General features: G+C 37.3%; 1 protein-coding gene and 1 non-coding gene across 3 annotated transcripts in view; both read right to left on the bottom strand.

Moving 5' to 3' along the window:
* The window catches only part of Kcnip4 (potassium voltage-gated channel interacting protein 4), an 870,838-nt gene that overhangs the window by 483,459 nt on the left and 372,892 nt on the right, over positions 1 to 14,487 (bottom strand). The window lies entirely within an intron of this gene.
* On the bottom strand, positions 13,723 to 13,829 carry LOC150055935 (U6 spliceosomal RNA). The gene has a single exon (XR_016537507.1). It is a non-coding gene; the product is annotated as a U6 spliceosomal RNA (small nuclear RNA).

The following is a 14,487-nucleotide window of genomic DNA, read 5'->3' as shown; positions in this document are numbered from 1 at the left end:
GGAAACCATTGGGCCTATGTTCTTTTGAGTCTGGCTTATTTTACTTAATATTATTTTTTCCAAGTCTTTCCATTTCCTTACAAATGGGGTGATGTCATTCTTTTTGAGGGCAGCATAGAATTCCATTGTGTATAAGTACCACATCTTCTTAATTCAATCATCTATTGAGGGGCATCTGGGTTGGTTCCAATCTTTGTTATGGTAAATAGTGCTGCAATGCTTATTCTTTGTGCTAGTGGCTTTAGTATGTCCTTGTTTCTGGACATTTGGGTAAATGCCAAGTAGTGGATTGCTGGGTCTTAGGGGAGCTCTCTGTTTAGTCTTTTGAGGAACCGCCATACTGCTTTCCATAGTGGTTGAACGAGTTTGCACTCCCACCAACAGTGTAGTAGTGATCCCTCCTGGCCACATCCCTGCCAGCATCTGTTGTTATTAGATTTCTTGATCCTCGCCATTCTAACTGGAGTGAGGTGGAACCTTAGAGTTGTTTTGATTTGCATTTCTTTTATGGCCAGAGATGTGAAGCATTTCTTCATGTGTCTATAGGCCATTCTTATTTCCTCCTCAAGTAAGTCTCTAAGTCTTTAGCCCACCTTTTAATGAGATGGTTGTTACTTTGAAGATTTGTTTTGGAGAGATTCACTTTTTATCTGTAGATATATCTTAGATATGAGGCCCTTGTCTGTTGTATGGCTAGTGAAGATCTTCTCCCACATTGTGGGCTTTGTCTTAAAGAAGTTCTGCAGTTTAATGAGTTCCCATTTGTCCAAACTTTCTTTTAATTTGTTGAATTTCTGGGTCTTTATGAATAATGTTTCAATCTGTGCCAAGGAGACCCAGTGTATCTCCTATTCCTTCTTGTAAAGTTTTCAGGGTATCAGCTTTCACCTCAAGGTCTTTGATCCATTTGAAATTAATTCAGGTGCAGGGTGACATAGAAGGATCCAACTTTAGTTTGCTGCAGGTGCTTAACCAATTCTGCCAGAACCACTTGTTGAAAAGGCTGTCTTTCTTCCATCCTATATTTTTGGCTCCCTTATCAAAGATTAGGTGGCTATAGGTTTTTGGGTTGATTTCTGGGTCTTCAGTTATATTCTATAGGTTCTCAGGCCTGCTCTTGTGGCAGTACCAACCTGTTTTGATTACTATAGCTCTGTAATAGAGTCTAAAGTTTGGTTTTGAGATTCCTCTAGTGCTATTCTTCCTGCTAAGAATTGTTTTTGTTATACAAGGTCTTTTATTATTCCATATGAAATTTTGAATTGCTTCCTCTATTTCCTTATAGAATGACATTGGGATATTGGGGGGTATTGCATAGATTTTGTTGATAGCCGTTGGCAGGATTGCCATTCTCACGATGTTAAGTCTTCTAATCCAGGAGCATGGGAGGTTTTTCTGTATCCTCAGTTCTTATTTAATTTCCTTTTTCAGATTCTTAAAGTTTTCATCATAAAGGTCCTTTACATTCATTACAAACTCTTGAAAAATGCCTATGATTACTTTAGAAATTTACATTTCTTTTACTTTATTTTTCCTAATGCACAAGTTCCAAAATCCACTATAATCAATTGTGATATATTAAATCTCAGCAGAGTTTAGTTATGACTAAATGATATTGACATTAATTGAATATTAATAATTGAATATTAAGTAGATAAATAGGTAGCTGGACTGCTGGCTAGGTGGACTGATGGATAGACACAGACAGATAGATCAAGTTTTCTTTGGTTTTGTAAGTACAAACTGAGTCATGATTTTCTGAGTCTATACAAATTGTGTATTCCTAAAACCTTTCCTTCTTTCCTCTCTCCTTCCCTTCTTTCATGCTCTCTCTTTATACACATGATCACAACTATGTGATAGTGTAATAGGCACTCTTTTGTATGGATTTATGGTATTCCCTTAGGTACAGTTGAATGCATGTAACAGCTAAAAATGTCCACCTAAGGTTTTGAGAGACCAAATGAATGATGAAAGTTGAGCCTTTAGTCAAGGGAAATCTCTGATGCTGCAGATTAAATACAACTCCTTTAATTCAGCTTCCTGTTTTCTTCACTTGTATCACTTCAGCAGACGTTCAAGGCCTCATTATTTGTTAAGGAACTCATGGAGAAGAAACTGGCCATGTTTTTACATCAGTAATAATGGTGGTAAAATTTATGCCATGCTTTTAATGAATAAAGTACTTGCTAAGTAATTTACATAGTATTTACTCTGAAACAGAAAATCCCAGTCAGTCACGGGGACATTAGGAAGTTTTCCCAAACCCATGCAGAAAAAGTTAATAAATAAATAAGGAGTAGAGCCAGCATTTGAATCAAGATATGTCTGCGTAGAAAGTCTTCTATCTTTCCATGTGGCCCAATGTATCTGTGTAGTTGGATCAGGATTCATTAATATATCCTACTATTCTGATTGAGTCTGAATGATGGTATGTTATCTTATAATAGTCAAGTAACGATACTTTCTTATGCTGTTACCCATATTTATGAATGTAATTCTATCATGCACATTGATGTAATTTTATCATATTGATCTACCCTCTCATGCATTTACCTTATAGTTATTTTAATGCAGTCATTCTCTAAGATTAATTCTTGTAGCAGCAATATTGTCTATGATGTATAGATATAACACACTTTTTATACAATTCCTATAACACAACAAAGTATCAATATAAATTAGTGTTTAGAAATCATTTATTATTGACGACAGGGTTAATACAACTAAAGGTCATATAAAATGGGAGTTTCCACTATTAAATTTTCTCAGAAAATTTGAATTTTGGCTGAAAGGATATTTAATTCGGATTATAATTTCATAAATCCAAACACTTTAAAGGAAGAAATTCAGTGGGCTTTTGAGCTAGGGCAATTTTTAGGTTTGCTGCTCTCATTTTTGCAATGCCCATAAGATGTGTCTGAAATAATGTCTAGAAAAGCTTGTTTTGCTCAGTAAATTCTTGCTTTGAGGGGTCAGCTGGCCTGATTCAGTCTGAAATGCCAAACATTTCTCTTGTCTTTGACTAGTAATAGACAGACTTCATAATATCCATGTAACATGAGAAATTGTTTCATTGAAAGGATATATTTAATTTGTTTATGGTACAAATTATAGGCAATGGTGTTATTTGTGATTTTGTAGGCCCCCAAAGATCACCAGATGGCTTGCTGAAGTACTCCAACGATCCCGCTTATTTTCTTCTTAGATCAGTCCACACTGTCTTGAGGTTCTTCTACCTTTTTGATGGACTCTTGCAAATCGAATTCTGAGTTTCAGTATCTTTTGTGACTTTTTCACATATATATTTGATCACATGGGGGAAAAAGACTATTGCATCTAACTTTCCCAGGCTTGCACTCTTCCAGTTTGCCAATTCTGCCTTATAAAGAAGCTCTTTCATTTATGTGAGTCTAGCTTTCTGTCTTTGCTACAATTGATCTTCTCTCTCTTTGAATGAATCAGGCCTCAGCTTACCATCATATGTCAGCTGCTGTCACTATCCTGGGCTGTCCCAGCAGTGTGACAAAGCACTGGGCTGAATTCCAGGATCTCTTTTAATCTGTTGTTGGCAATTTGGTGCATTTCCTCTTTACCTTCCAGCCAGGTTGTATGTCTTTTAGCATGCCAGCTATGGTTGTCAGATTTTTTCCAAACTGAGATGAAAACTCAAATCTCTATTTTATGATTGGTGATATTTTCTGATAATCTTTCACTAACATCTATTTTCATTCCTTACCTAGTGGACTTTACACTCGATATAAACTCCATACATTAATCATAAGTGATTCCAATTTAATAAGATGAGGTTTCCCACATTGAGGAGTATAGGCTATGTAATGGAAATGTAAGTAATACAAGATGAGTTCACTCATGCAAATGAGAAGCACACTATTGGGCAGCAGTCCTAAATCCCATGGACCTATCTCCTGTAGAAATTATGTATGGCAGATGGAACAAGGAAGAGTGTGTGGGGTTCACATATGCTTGTCACAAAACTAGGTTCATCTCCAAAGCAATTGCCAAGGCCATGTGCTGTAGAGGGGATAGACTGCTCCATCTCCCCATAGGAAAGGGAATGCATTGCCAAGGACAATATTCTCTTTCTTTATCACATACAGACACACACAACCAAAGAGTCTCTATTCCTATTCATTAATTTTACCCGACAGCATCAGTAGCCTATTACCAAATAGACTAATGAAATGCCTTCAGTACTACTCCTTATAGCCCTCACTCTATATGATTCCATAGTGATATTGTTTTGTGTGTGTGTGTGCGTGTGCGTGTGCGTGTGCGTGCGTGCGTGCGTGTGTGTGTGTGTGTGTGTGTGAATCCTGGGACGTGAACTTGGATCCTGGCTGCTCTCCCTGAGCTCCTTTTGCTAAAGGCTAGTGATCTACCACTTAAGCCACAGCACCACTTCTAGTTTTTCTTAATAATGGGAGATTGGAATCACAGTCTTTCCTGCCTGGGCTGGCTTCAAACTGTGATCATCAAATATCAAGCTCCTGAGTAGCTAGGATTACAGGTGTGAGCCACCATAACATTGCTATGGTGATATTCTTATGGTATTAATTTAATCAAGACAGAGTCTTGCTAAAATATTTCACCAAGTGTATACTTAACAACCTATTCTAAGTAGCCCCTTCAAAAAATGTTCACAGGAAAGGGATGACACACTTAAATCACAAAACCATATAAACAGGCCTCATGTTTAATTCAAGATCACTAATCTTGAATAATTCTGCTTTGCCCTACCATTGAAACACATGACTTTAGAGCAGATTCCGAAACAATTCTTTATGTCCTCATTCATCTACAAATTGCTATATCTGTCCCAGCAACTCAGCTTAAAATCTGTGGAGACTGTAGATGCAATCGGAAGAGAAATCACAGGAATATCAAGCCCTCCTTTACCTGCCATTGAGCCCTCTTGTTTCTGTGATCATGAACAATCTGAAACATCTCTTAGGAAAGACTAAGCATTCTTCCTGCTCACAAGACCCCATTTACACTATAAACCATGTCATGTTGAAGACTGTATTCCAATAACCTGTATCCAAGTTTCCACTTTTCTCACAGCAGGGCTTCAGGGCCTTTGCCCAGGAGTACTTTCCTTACCCTGTGTGCCAAAGACAATGCCCCCACATTCCTCCTACATTCTCCCCACATTCCCCTCATGTCCTCTGAGACCTTATTCCAGTTATTTCACCCTACTGGCCCCACGTCATTGCAATGGACTCAACATATGAACAACTTCCCTCTTTACTAGCATCATCCTCATCAAATACCTAGTGCTCATGTTTGCTCCAGCTCCAGCCTAACATTACTGGAAAGAAGTTTGAATTTTCCACAGATGCTATCTTTGATTCCTATACATCAGTCTGACTCTGATTTCCATATTCACAAAAGATATGTTCTTTAAATCCCCCAATTCTATTTAATGTGCTAAATCTCCCTCTGTGCTTTTCCAGTCTAGTCTTACCTGACCACCAGCAGCATTTGGCAGGACTAAACATTCATCCTCTGGGAGATACATTCTTAATTATGTTTCATTGGCATCAAATTCAATAATATTCTTCTTTCCTAGTTGTTTCTCATCATGCCTCTAAGCGTTTCACAGGCATTACCTTGTGCATTGAACTCCAGTCTTCTCTGCATTTTCACCCCGGCTGGTCTTATCCAGATGCACATCTGTGAATGTCATGTATAATGCTGACAACTTCGCAAAGTGTAATCTCTACCTGTTACCCCACATTTGTACTCCTGTTCACATTTCTAGTCGCCTGTTTGACATCTCTACTTAAATGTATGTTAGGCATGTCAGACAATCTCCCTAGCCATCAATTTCCTGTCAACAGTCTTTCCCCAATACAGTAAGGGTGAAGCCTTTTAATTACTGTGGTCCGACACCTTTGCATCATTACTGACTTTTCTTTCCCCATACCCCACGTCGTCTAATCTACGCTATCTTCCTGCCAAAATTCATCACTAGCTGCCATATCACCCAATCTATACTACACGCAGCGTTTGCTCTCCTTGGTTTTGTTTCCCTAAATGTCATCTTTTCTCTGTGAACTTTCTCACTAGCAATAGTCACCACCTGGATTCTTAGCCTAATATGAAGCTGTCTCCATTTCAGACACATCACTTTATTCCTGTCTCAATCAGCTTGGACTTTCATAAAAAATAAAAATAAAATAAAAAATCATAGACATTGTGTGATTTAAATGGCAGTAATGCATATCTCATAGTTTTGGATAGTAGAAAGTACAATTAAGATACTGGTGGGGTTGGTTCTTTGTTCCTGTCCTAGCATAGTAGAGAAAGGAAAAACAGTGATCTCTCATCCTCTTCTTTTTTTTTTCATCTTTTTTTCTTTTCTTTTCTTTTTTACCTTGAAAAATTTTTTTATTGTAATTAACAAAAGGGTTATATAATATTCACAAGATAGAAGGTGCATTACTTAACAAACATTGATACCCTTCTCATGTTTTTGTCCTCATTTCCCTCCCCCGCCCCCTCCTCTCACCTTGTTTTCCCCCCTTCCCTATCCTATTTCAAATAAACAAATAAAGATATATACAATATATCAGATAACTAGGTAAGATACTGTAACAATATGAGATAACCAAGGGACAACAAAAGAGATGAGAAAAAAACATAATACATTAAGGACAACAATAGCACATTATATGGCTCTTGTTTCTATAGCTCATCCACTTCTTTTAATCCTACCACACAAATTCTATCTTCATGATCTCATCTAAATACTTCCCAAAGTGTTTGCCTCCAAATACCATCAAATTTGAGATTATACCTTGTTTCTCTGTAAGAATTTATAATGGCCTTTACTTATCAATGTCCTCTAATAATCTTCTAGCCAAGATTAGGCAAAATATCCAACTTATTTATTTGATATCTGGGTAAGCAGAGTATCTTGGTTGTGTTTTATAGATCTTGTCTCTGATACTGATGATTTTGATTGTGAATCAGTACAAGTTTGCAAATAATTTATTTGTAGTCTGAATTGAAATAATATAAAAATTAAGTCAACATTTAGAAGTGTTGCAGTCATTTTACACTGTTGCCAGGAATGATGTAATCTGTCTTATGTGTTTTATGTTCTCATTTCATTTTTCTAGTAACTCAACTTTAATGTGTTTTATAAAAATGTGAGTTCATGATGGATTGGAAATTACATTTTAAAAGCAGGTCATTATACTGTAATTTGAGAAGCATTTCCTTAAAACAGACATGAGGAAAGGGGGGACAGTATCAAATGAGGAGGAAAAGCTTTAAGAGTCGACCACAAATTTTGCTTCCGATTCCTTTGCTGACATTTTTCCAATCACAATTTGTCAGCTGAGTCAACTTACTTATCTATTGTGTACATTTTTGTCAGGTTGTTCATCTTCCTTCTGTAATGTCCTGGGACACTTCAAATTGTTCTTCAAACTTGAGCTCAAAAGCCAGGCACGAGTGATTCAGGCCTATAATATTAGCTCCTCAGGAAGCTGAGATCTGAAGATCAATGGATAGAGCCAGCCCAGACTTTCCAGTCTGTGAGACTCTTATCTCCGATTAACCATCAGAAAACCAGAAGTTTGTTATATACAAAGGGTATATAAAAACACAAAGTGGAGAACACTAGCTTTGAGCTGAAGAGCTCAGGGACAGCACTCATGCCCAGAGTTCAAGCACCAAGATCACCACCAACAACAAATTCAGGTCAAACAAAAGTTAATGGATCTATGAAGTCTCCTGATGCTTCTTCCTGGTTACAGCCTCCTAAGTAGGTAGAAGGAAAGGGGTAAATCAATGAATCTGGCTTGTTTTTACCTATTAATTGATTAGTTAATTGATTAATCTACAGTACTCAGGACTGAACTCAGAGCTTTGTTACTTGTTATTCTTTTTTGTTTTTGGTTGGTTGTGGGACTTGAACTCTGGGCCTGGGTATTGTCCTTGTGCTTCTCAGCTCTAGGCTTAGATAAGAGTCTCATGGACTTCAGTGCCCAGACTGGCTTTGAACTTCGATCCTCAGATCTTAGCCTCCTGAGTAGGGAGGATTACAGGCATGAGCCGCCCTGCCTGGCTACCACTTGTTATTTTTTAACTAGCTTGTATCGCATAGGCCTCTGTCTTTCTCATCCATTCTTTGTGTCAATAGTGCAAGAAATAAACTCCTATCATCAGGGAGATAGAAAGTGGCTATTGGGAATTTTTCTGTTAAATCCTTTTTCTGTAGAACATGAAATAGTAAACTAGCCTTTCTTAACAGCTCTTTGAAAATCCATCTGTTCTGGGCTGTTTGGAGATCTATGGCACAGGGAACGACTGCCAGGCCTTCACTCTGCTTTTGAGATGAGCTGTCCTTGGTTAGACAAGGAAGATTATCCCTGTTTTCTGCTATTTAGATGAGCAAATCAAATTATCTAGTCACTCACAAGCATTGCACTGAATTCCTATGAGGTGTCATGCATTAAGAGTGTACATAGTAGGTCTCATAATCGATTTTATTAGAACATAAAATTTAAACTCTAATAGCCATTCCCATCAATGGCAGCTGAGAATAAAAATCACCTGTCAGATTCGGCAGATGTTTGAATTGCCTTCCAAATAACAAATTGCCTGTCACACTCATCAGATGCCTGAATCACCTTCCAGAACAAAACTGGATTAGGAATGTTTTCTTCCCCAAGGTCCACATTTTTCTTTCTCTATTTTAATGAATTATTGACCTGGGCAAGAGACACCATTTGATCCAATTCCCTGCTCTACAAACTCATCTCTTTGCTGTGTTTGCAGTATTGGTCTGTGCTTCAGGACCCACATAACTATCCACTTTGCCTCTTAGCTTAGTCGGCTCATTATCTTAATTAATGTAGCAACATCTCTGGATACAGACAGATTTGAGCATAGCATGAGACTCTGAAACTTAGAAAACACATTCCATCTAACCCTTATCCTAACTTTTAGGATCCTTTTCAGCCTTCTTATCTGGCATATCAAAAGGATAAGTTGCCTAGCACATAATAGGTGCTACATACAAGAAGTGATAACTTACAACATAAAAAGGAACATCCTTTGCTTCTCAATCTACTTTGTGAGCTTTTCAGTCAAGGTCTCAGTTAGAAACTGAGAGTAATTCTGAAGCCTAATTTGCTTCTCTGGTTCCTTGTCAGGATCTTAAATGACAGTCATGGCATTCTTTGTGACAAAGTTGGGTGCAGTATGGTAATTCTCATTCCTAATAGTGATTGTCTTGTAAATGAATTCACTACTAAGCCCCATAGTGACCTACCTCATTATCCTTCTGTCCCTATAACACTCTAGGTAACTAAACTCTTCCATATGGGATCCACTATCCCTGGAAGCCAGGATCATCGCTCTCCTTGAGATCTACCAGACTCGTTCTGTCCCTCCCTCCTCTATCAATCTTGCCAAGCTTTGAAAAAATCATCACATAAACCTCTAACACAACCCAAAGCCAAATAAGCAAACCTTTCACAGTGTTTGTATTTGTATGGCTTGCTGGGTTTTTCCATTCTTAGAGTAAAGAAAGTTTTATTTGTTTGCAGTGGCTTCATCTAACCAAATATCAAGACATTTCAAGGAAATTTCAGTGACTCAAGACCAAACCAGACAGTCCTGTAGGTTAGGCCAGATGGCAAATTGATCATTAATTTCATTCTGATAGGTTTGTTTGTGCCCCAAGTGAGCTGTTATAATTAATTATCTGCTATCTGGCATTTTACCAACAAATATCATGCATTAACCAATAGTTCCACTGCCAGATCCATGATAATTAGTTATCACAGTGATAAACTATAGTACTAAAAGAGACAAAGAGACAAAGAGACAAAGAGAAAGTAAATGGGATGTGTGCAAGGGCTAGAGGGATACATTTGGTCAAAGTATGCTACATATATAATGGCCACACAATGAAATCCCTTTGTAAAATTCTTAGACGCACACAGGAAAAAAAAACTAAGTAATAACAATAAGAAGGGAGGCCATTTTCCAAGTCATTTCCCACAGAGTTTTGTTATAAAGGAGGGAAGAATTGCATCTATAGCATCCTGGAAAAATATCCCAGCTACTGAAATGCTCTAAATAGCTTCTACTGATGGGCCATCATGAAATATCTAGAAGAGGAATGTACTTTAGAACGTAGTGGGTCTTTCCTAAAAGCCAACCTCCATTCTGACTATCTACTCTGGATCCTGGTCATTAGATGTAGAACAGATTCATTTAATGCTGGCAGGATTGATGTATTACTGGTCATCACTACTCATGACCTCACTTTTAAAGAACATGACTTTCTCTCTCTTGATTTTAAAACTTCTTTTTTTGTTTTGTTTTGTTTTTTTCTTGCTGGTCTTGGGGGATTAAACTTAGGGCCTGCATACTCTCCCTGAGCTATTTTGCTCAAGGCTCTAAGTGGTAGCACTTTGAATGAGACAAAGCTCCATGAGAGATAATCAATTCTTATTGTCACTTCAATGAGAACTTGGACTCTAATTTCTGAATCCTGTGCTTTTCAAGTCTAATGACTGACTTATATGCTCCGAGCTTCATCCGCTTTAAACATCAACACCACAGGAAATGAACATACCTGTGAAAAGAAGTTTTGTTGCATTATTTGTTCTTGTATGTTTTAAATTTGTAAACTGAAACAGGTTTTTGTTACTTTTCAAATTGGAAACGCTTTTAAAGGCAAGTTCACTCCAGAAAACCTCATCCATCTGCTTGCTATACAAAGAGACAAATCTCCAAAAGGGTTTTTGTTCTCAAACATGAATTTTCACACAAAATAGGCAAAGCTCTCAGAAAAAAATCCAAATTATATTACTGTAGCCAATCATTCCCTTTTAAAGTTCCTTCCGGATTTCTTCACATGTTAAAAATCAGCTTAAGGTAATTATTTTTCCCACAGGGAAAATCGTCCTTATACATGAAATATAATAGGATATATTTTTCCCAAAGAGGGCATTGCAAATGACTTTTTATAATATAAATCTTTCCTTTCAATGAGAATATTTTGTAGAGCAACTTTGCAAATTTTTTTCCCTTTATTTTTTCAGACAGCTCCTTACTGCCCTCTATAGTCAAAAAAGATCCTAGCAGCTCCAGCTCTGCTTACCCGCAGGATTTTATGTCATTGAAATGGAGCCTCATTTAAAGATAAGGCTATGTGTGGGTAATCCATGTTTATGTAAATGCAGAGCATGTCAATATAAATGTAATTGGTCTAGGTCAATGACTGGATCAGGATTAAGAGACAACTAAATCAGACATCTATGAAGTTGCTGCTGCCATAAACGTAGCTTTATAATGAACTTCTTATAAGCAGTAAAGGCTCCATGTCTAAATCAGGATCTTTGAGACCCTACAGATAATAGGGTTCATTCATTACCTGTCTCAGTATACTATGGCCGGTAACATTTTCTGGAATGTAATGTCTCTAAGTAACAACACTTGATAAAAGAAAATGGGACCAGAATAGGGGAGGTGATGATTTCTATCCTTCACACCACCAGTGTTACTAACAAGTTCCCTATTGTTCACATCTGATTACACAACCTAACCTCATAGTGCCAGAGTAGAGTTTTGAAATCAGTCAGTTCTCTAAGAGATTCCTATTGTACTAATAGTGTCATGATTTGGGCAGAAATACATGACAACAACAACAAAAAAAGTGGACGATATTGGTATAATACTGAATATGTTAGCTCAGGAATAATGCATAAAACCAAGCCTGAGAAAGTGATGTGTGAAAGTGTGCCTCGATGAGCTCATGCTCATAATATACCCTGGAAAGAAAAGCCACTTAGGTGCTTAGAACCTAGGACTCAAGCACTGTTTCAGCAAAGGAAGAAATCTCTCCATAAAAGTAGGCTGTGAAATGGTTGCTTAGGCATGCTAATGGAAGGAGACTGGCTCTTATTCTTAATGTTGGGGACATAATGAATAGTTCAGGAAGAAGAAATAAAAAGGAGAAGGAAAGAAAGGAGAGAACTAAGGAATGTGGGGTGTGGGCACAAAGCAAATGCAATACAAGGTAATTAAAAAGCTCTTTCTTTGAGCTAAGTACCTAAACTTGTTCACAAGTAAACACATGACATGTTATTCTGTATTTTACTGAAGAGATAATAGTATTGGAGAAAACATGATTACTTGTATCCAATCCTACAAAGTGGTACAGTTGAGCCAAAAAGAAAAAGCAGATGTGATGCACTTCTCACTGTTTTGGCCAAATAACGCTCTGGGCCCCAGCTAGAAAGTAAACAGGAGAAATGGAACATGTAAGGGATAAAGAAGAGCAAACAGGAAAAGACCAGAGGGAGACACTGAGGGCAATTATAGGGTAACAGGGCCTGCGGTAAGACACTGAAAAGGCACAGGATAGCAGTGGCCAAGAGCATTTGTGCACAAATTCCAGATTCAAGGACCAGCTGTTAATATTAAGAGTCTCCTCTGGAAGCTTATAACCAGTAGGACAAGAAATTTTAATTTTCAGTGTGCCTCAGGGGTTCATTTGGACAAAGAGCCTGGGGTCCATTGGTTCTTTAATATCACCTGGGAATTATTATAAATGCCAGTTCTCAGCATTCTCCTACCCCAAGACCTGCCATCTAAGAATCAAAGGATGGGGCCACAGCATGCTTTAATGTGCTTTGGAGGAGATTCAAGTGCAGGTTCAAGCTTGAGAACAAGATCAGGATAAATTCCTTCATTTGTTTAGCACATAATGGACTATCAGACATGTTTGCAAAGTCTTGTTTGAAGGAATTAAGGGAAATTTTTACAATTCATCTGATAAAACTGCTCCCTTCTTCTGAAGCAGTAATTGTGACTCTTTTTTCATTATTTATGAATTCACTAAAAAAAATAAAGAGAAGAAAGTATCCATTGAAAACAGTCCTGGTAGGCTTCATTTCTTAACATTGGATGGAGGTAAGACAACTGGGAGGTAAAAGAGAGTGAGTCATAATATTCAATATGTATCTTACAAAACTAGGAAAACTGAGATGAGAGCTTGGGTTTGAGAGGGATGGGATTAAAAGGGGTGACATCTTGAGTGCAAGATGTATTGTTCTCATAAACCAGTTCTTTTGAATGAAAGCCCTTTCACACACTATTTAAATACAATAAAAATAATTTTTAAAGTGGGGTATTATAAAATAATAAAAAGCAAATTATTGGACTCTTCTTCATGTTCCAATTCTAGAAGTTTAGACTTTATGTGACAATCGAGTGGAGCTATATGGTTTCTATAATTATTCCTTTATGCAAATATAACAGGTTCTGCCACTTTGTAGGTTCTAGTCACTATAAGATGATTCCTATTAGATAGAATGACAATGTAAATACTTAGTCTTCTTAATTTCCACTTAAACAAAGAAGGGCTTTATAAAACTTTCTATATTAACCCTGCTTTGATGTTGTGGGGAAGATATTATTTTTTATTGTAATTAACAGAAGGGTTACAGTTATATTCTCCAGAAAGAGGGTGTATTACTTCAAACACATTATCCTCCTTCTCATATTTTTCCCCATTTCTCTCCCCCGCTTCATCTGTTTTCCCCCTTCCCTTTCCTATTTCAAACAAACAAATAATCGTATATACAATATACCAGATAACAAGGTAAGACACGTAACAATATGAGAATAACCAAGAGACAACAAAAGAGATGAGAAATAACATAGTACAAAAATATAGAATGCTTCATGAATTTGCATGTCATCCTTGTGCAGGGGCCATGCTAATCTTCTCTATATCATTCCAATTTTAGTCTATGTGCTGCTGAAGCGAGCACTCAGATATTATTATTATTCCCATTTTACAGATAGAAAGATGGAAGTCCTCTGTCTACCTGATCAGATTTCTTTTCCTCCCTAGATTTTACTTTTAATGTGAGGAAGAGTTTATCATATGAACACAGAACATTCATCACACTTGATTTTATGAGCCTAAAAATACTTAACCAAACATATGGAAGGCCATCTAATAGTTTTCCAAAAAGGTAATGCTAAATTTTATTTTATTTTATTTTTAAAAAGCACAGGAAAAAAAAAAAACCTTCATGCCCAAGGCTCACTTGTATTGGACTTGGTACTTACTAAGCTTTTACTTTCTGTTCTTATATAAGAGTTGATGTCCAGTGTGTCACCAAAAATTCATGAACCCTCTTCTGTGAATTGATGGTAGTAATGCCTGCAGATTCTGAGACCACACACCTAGGCCTCCTTTCCCAAAGCCCCATGACTACTTCTCGCTAAGGGACAGAAAGAAGAAACAGTGTGTCATGTCCAGAATAAGGTGAAGAATTGTATGTATCTTCTTCACCTTCAGTTTCCTGCTGTTCTAAATGCAAAACATCCAGTAAGATAGGCCCTGAAACCTACAGCCACATGGGAGGGAGGACTTTACTCCCACAAAAGTGCTCATCCCCCAAAAGTCACTCTTCTATATAA

Source organism: Megascapheus bottae, chromosome 13 (genome assembly GCF_031878675.1).
Source record: "Megascapheus bottae isolate mThoBot1 chromosome 13, mThoBot2.hap1, whole genome shotgun sequence".
Lineage (NCBI taxonomy): Eukaryota > Metazoa > Chordata > Mammalia > Rodentia > Geomyidae > Megascapheus > Megascapheus bottae.
Note: the sequence above shows the minus strand (reverse complement) of the source record. Positions and strands in the feature narration are given on the sequence as shown.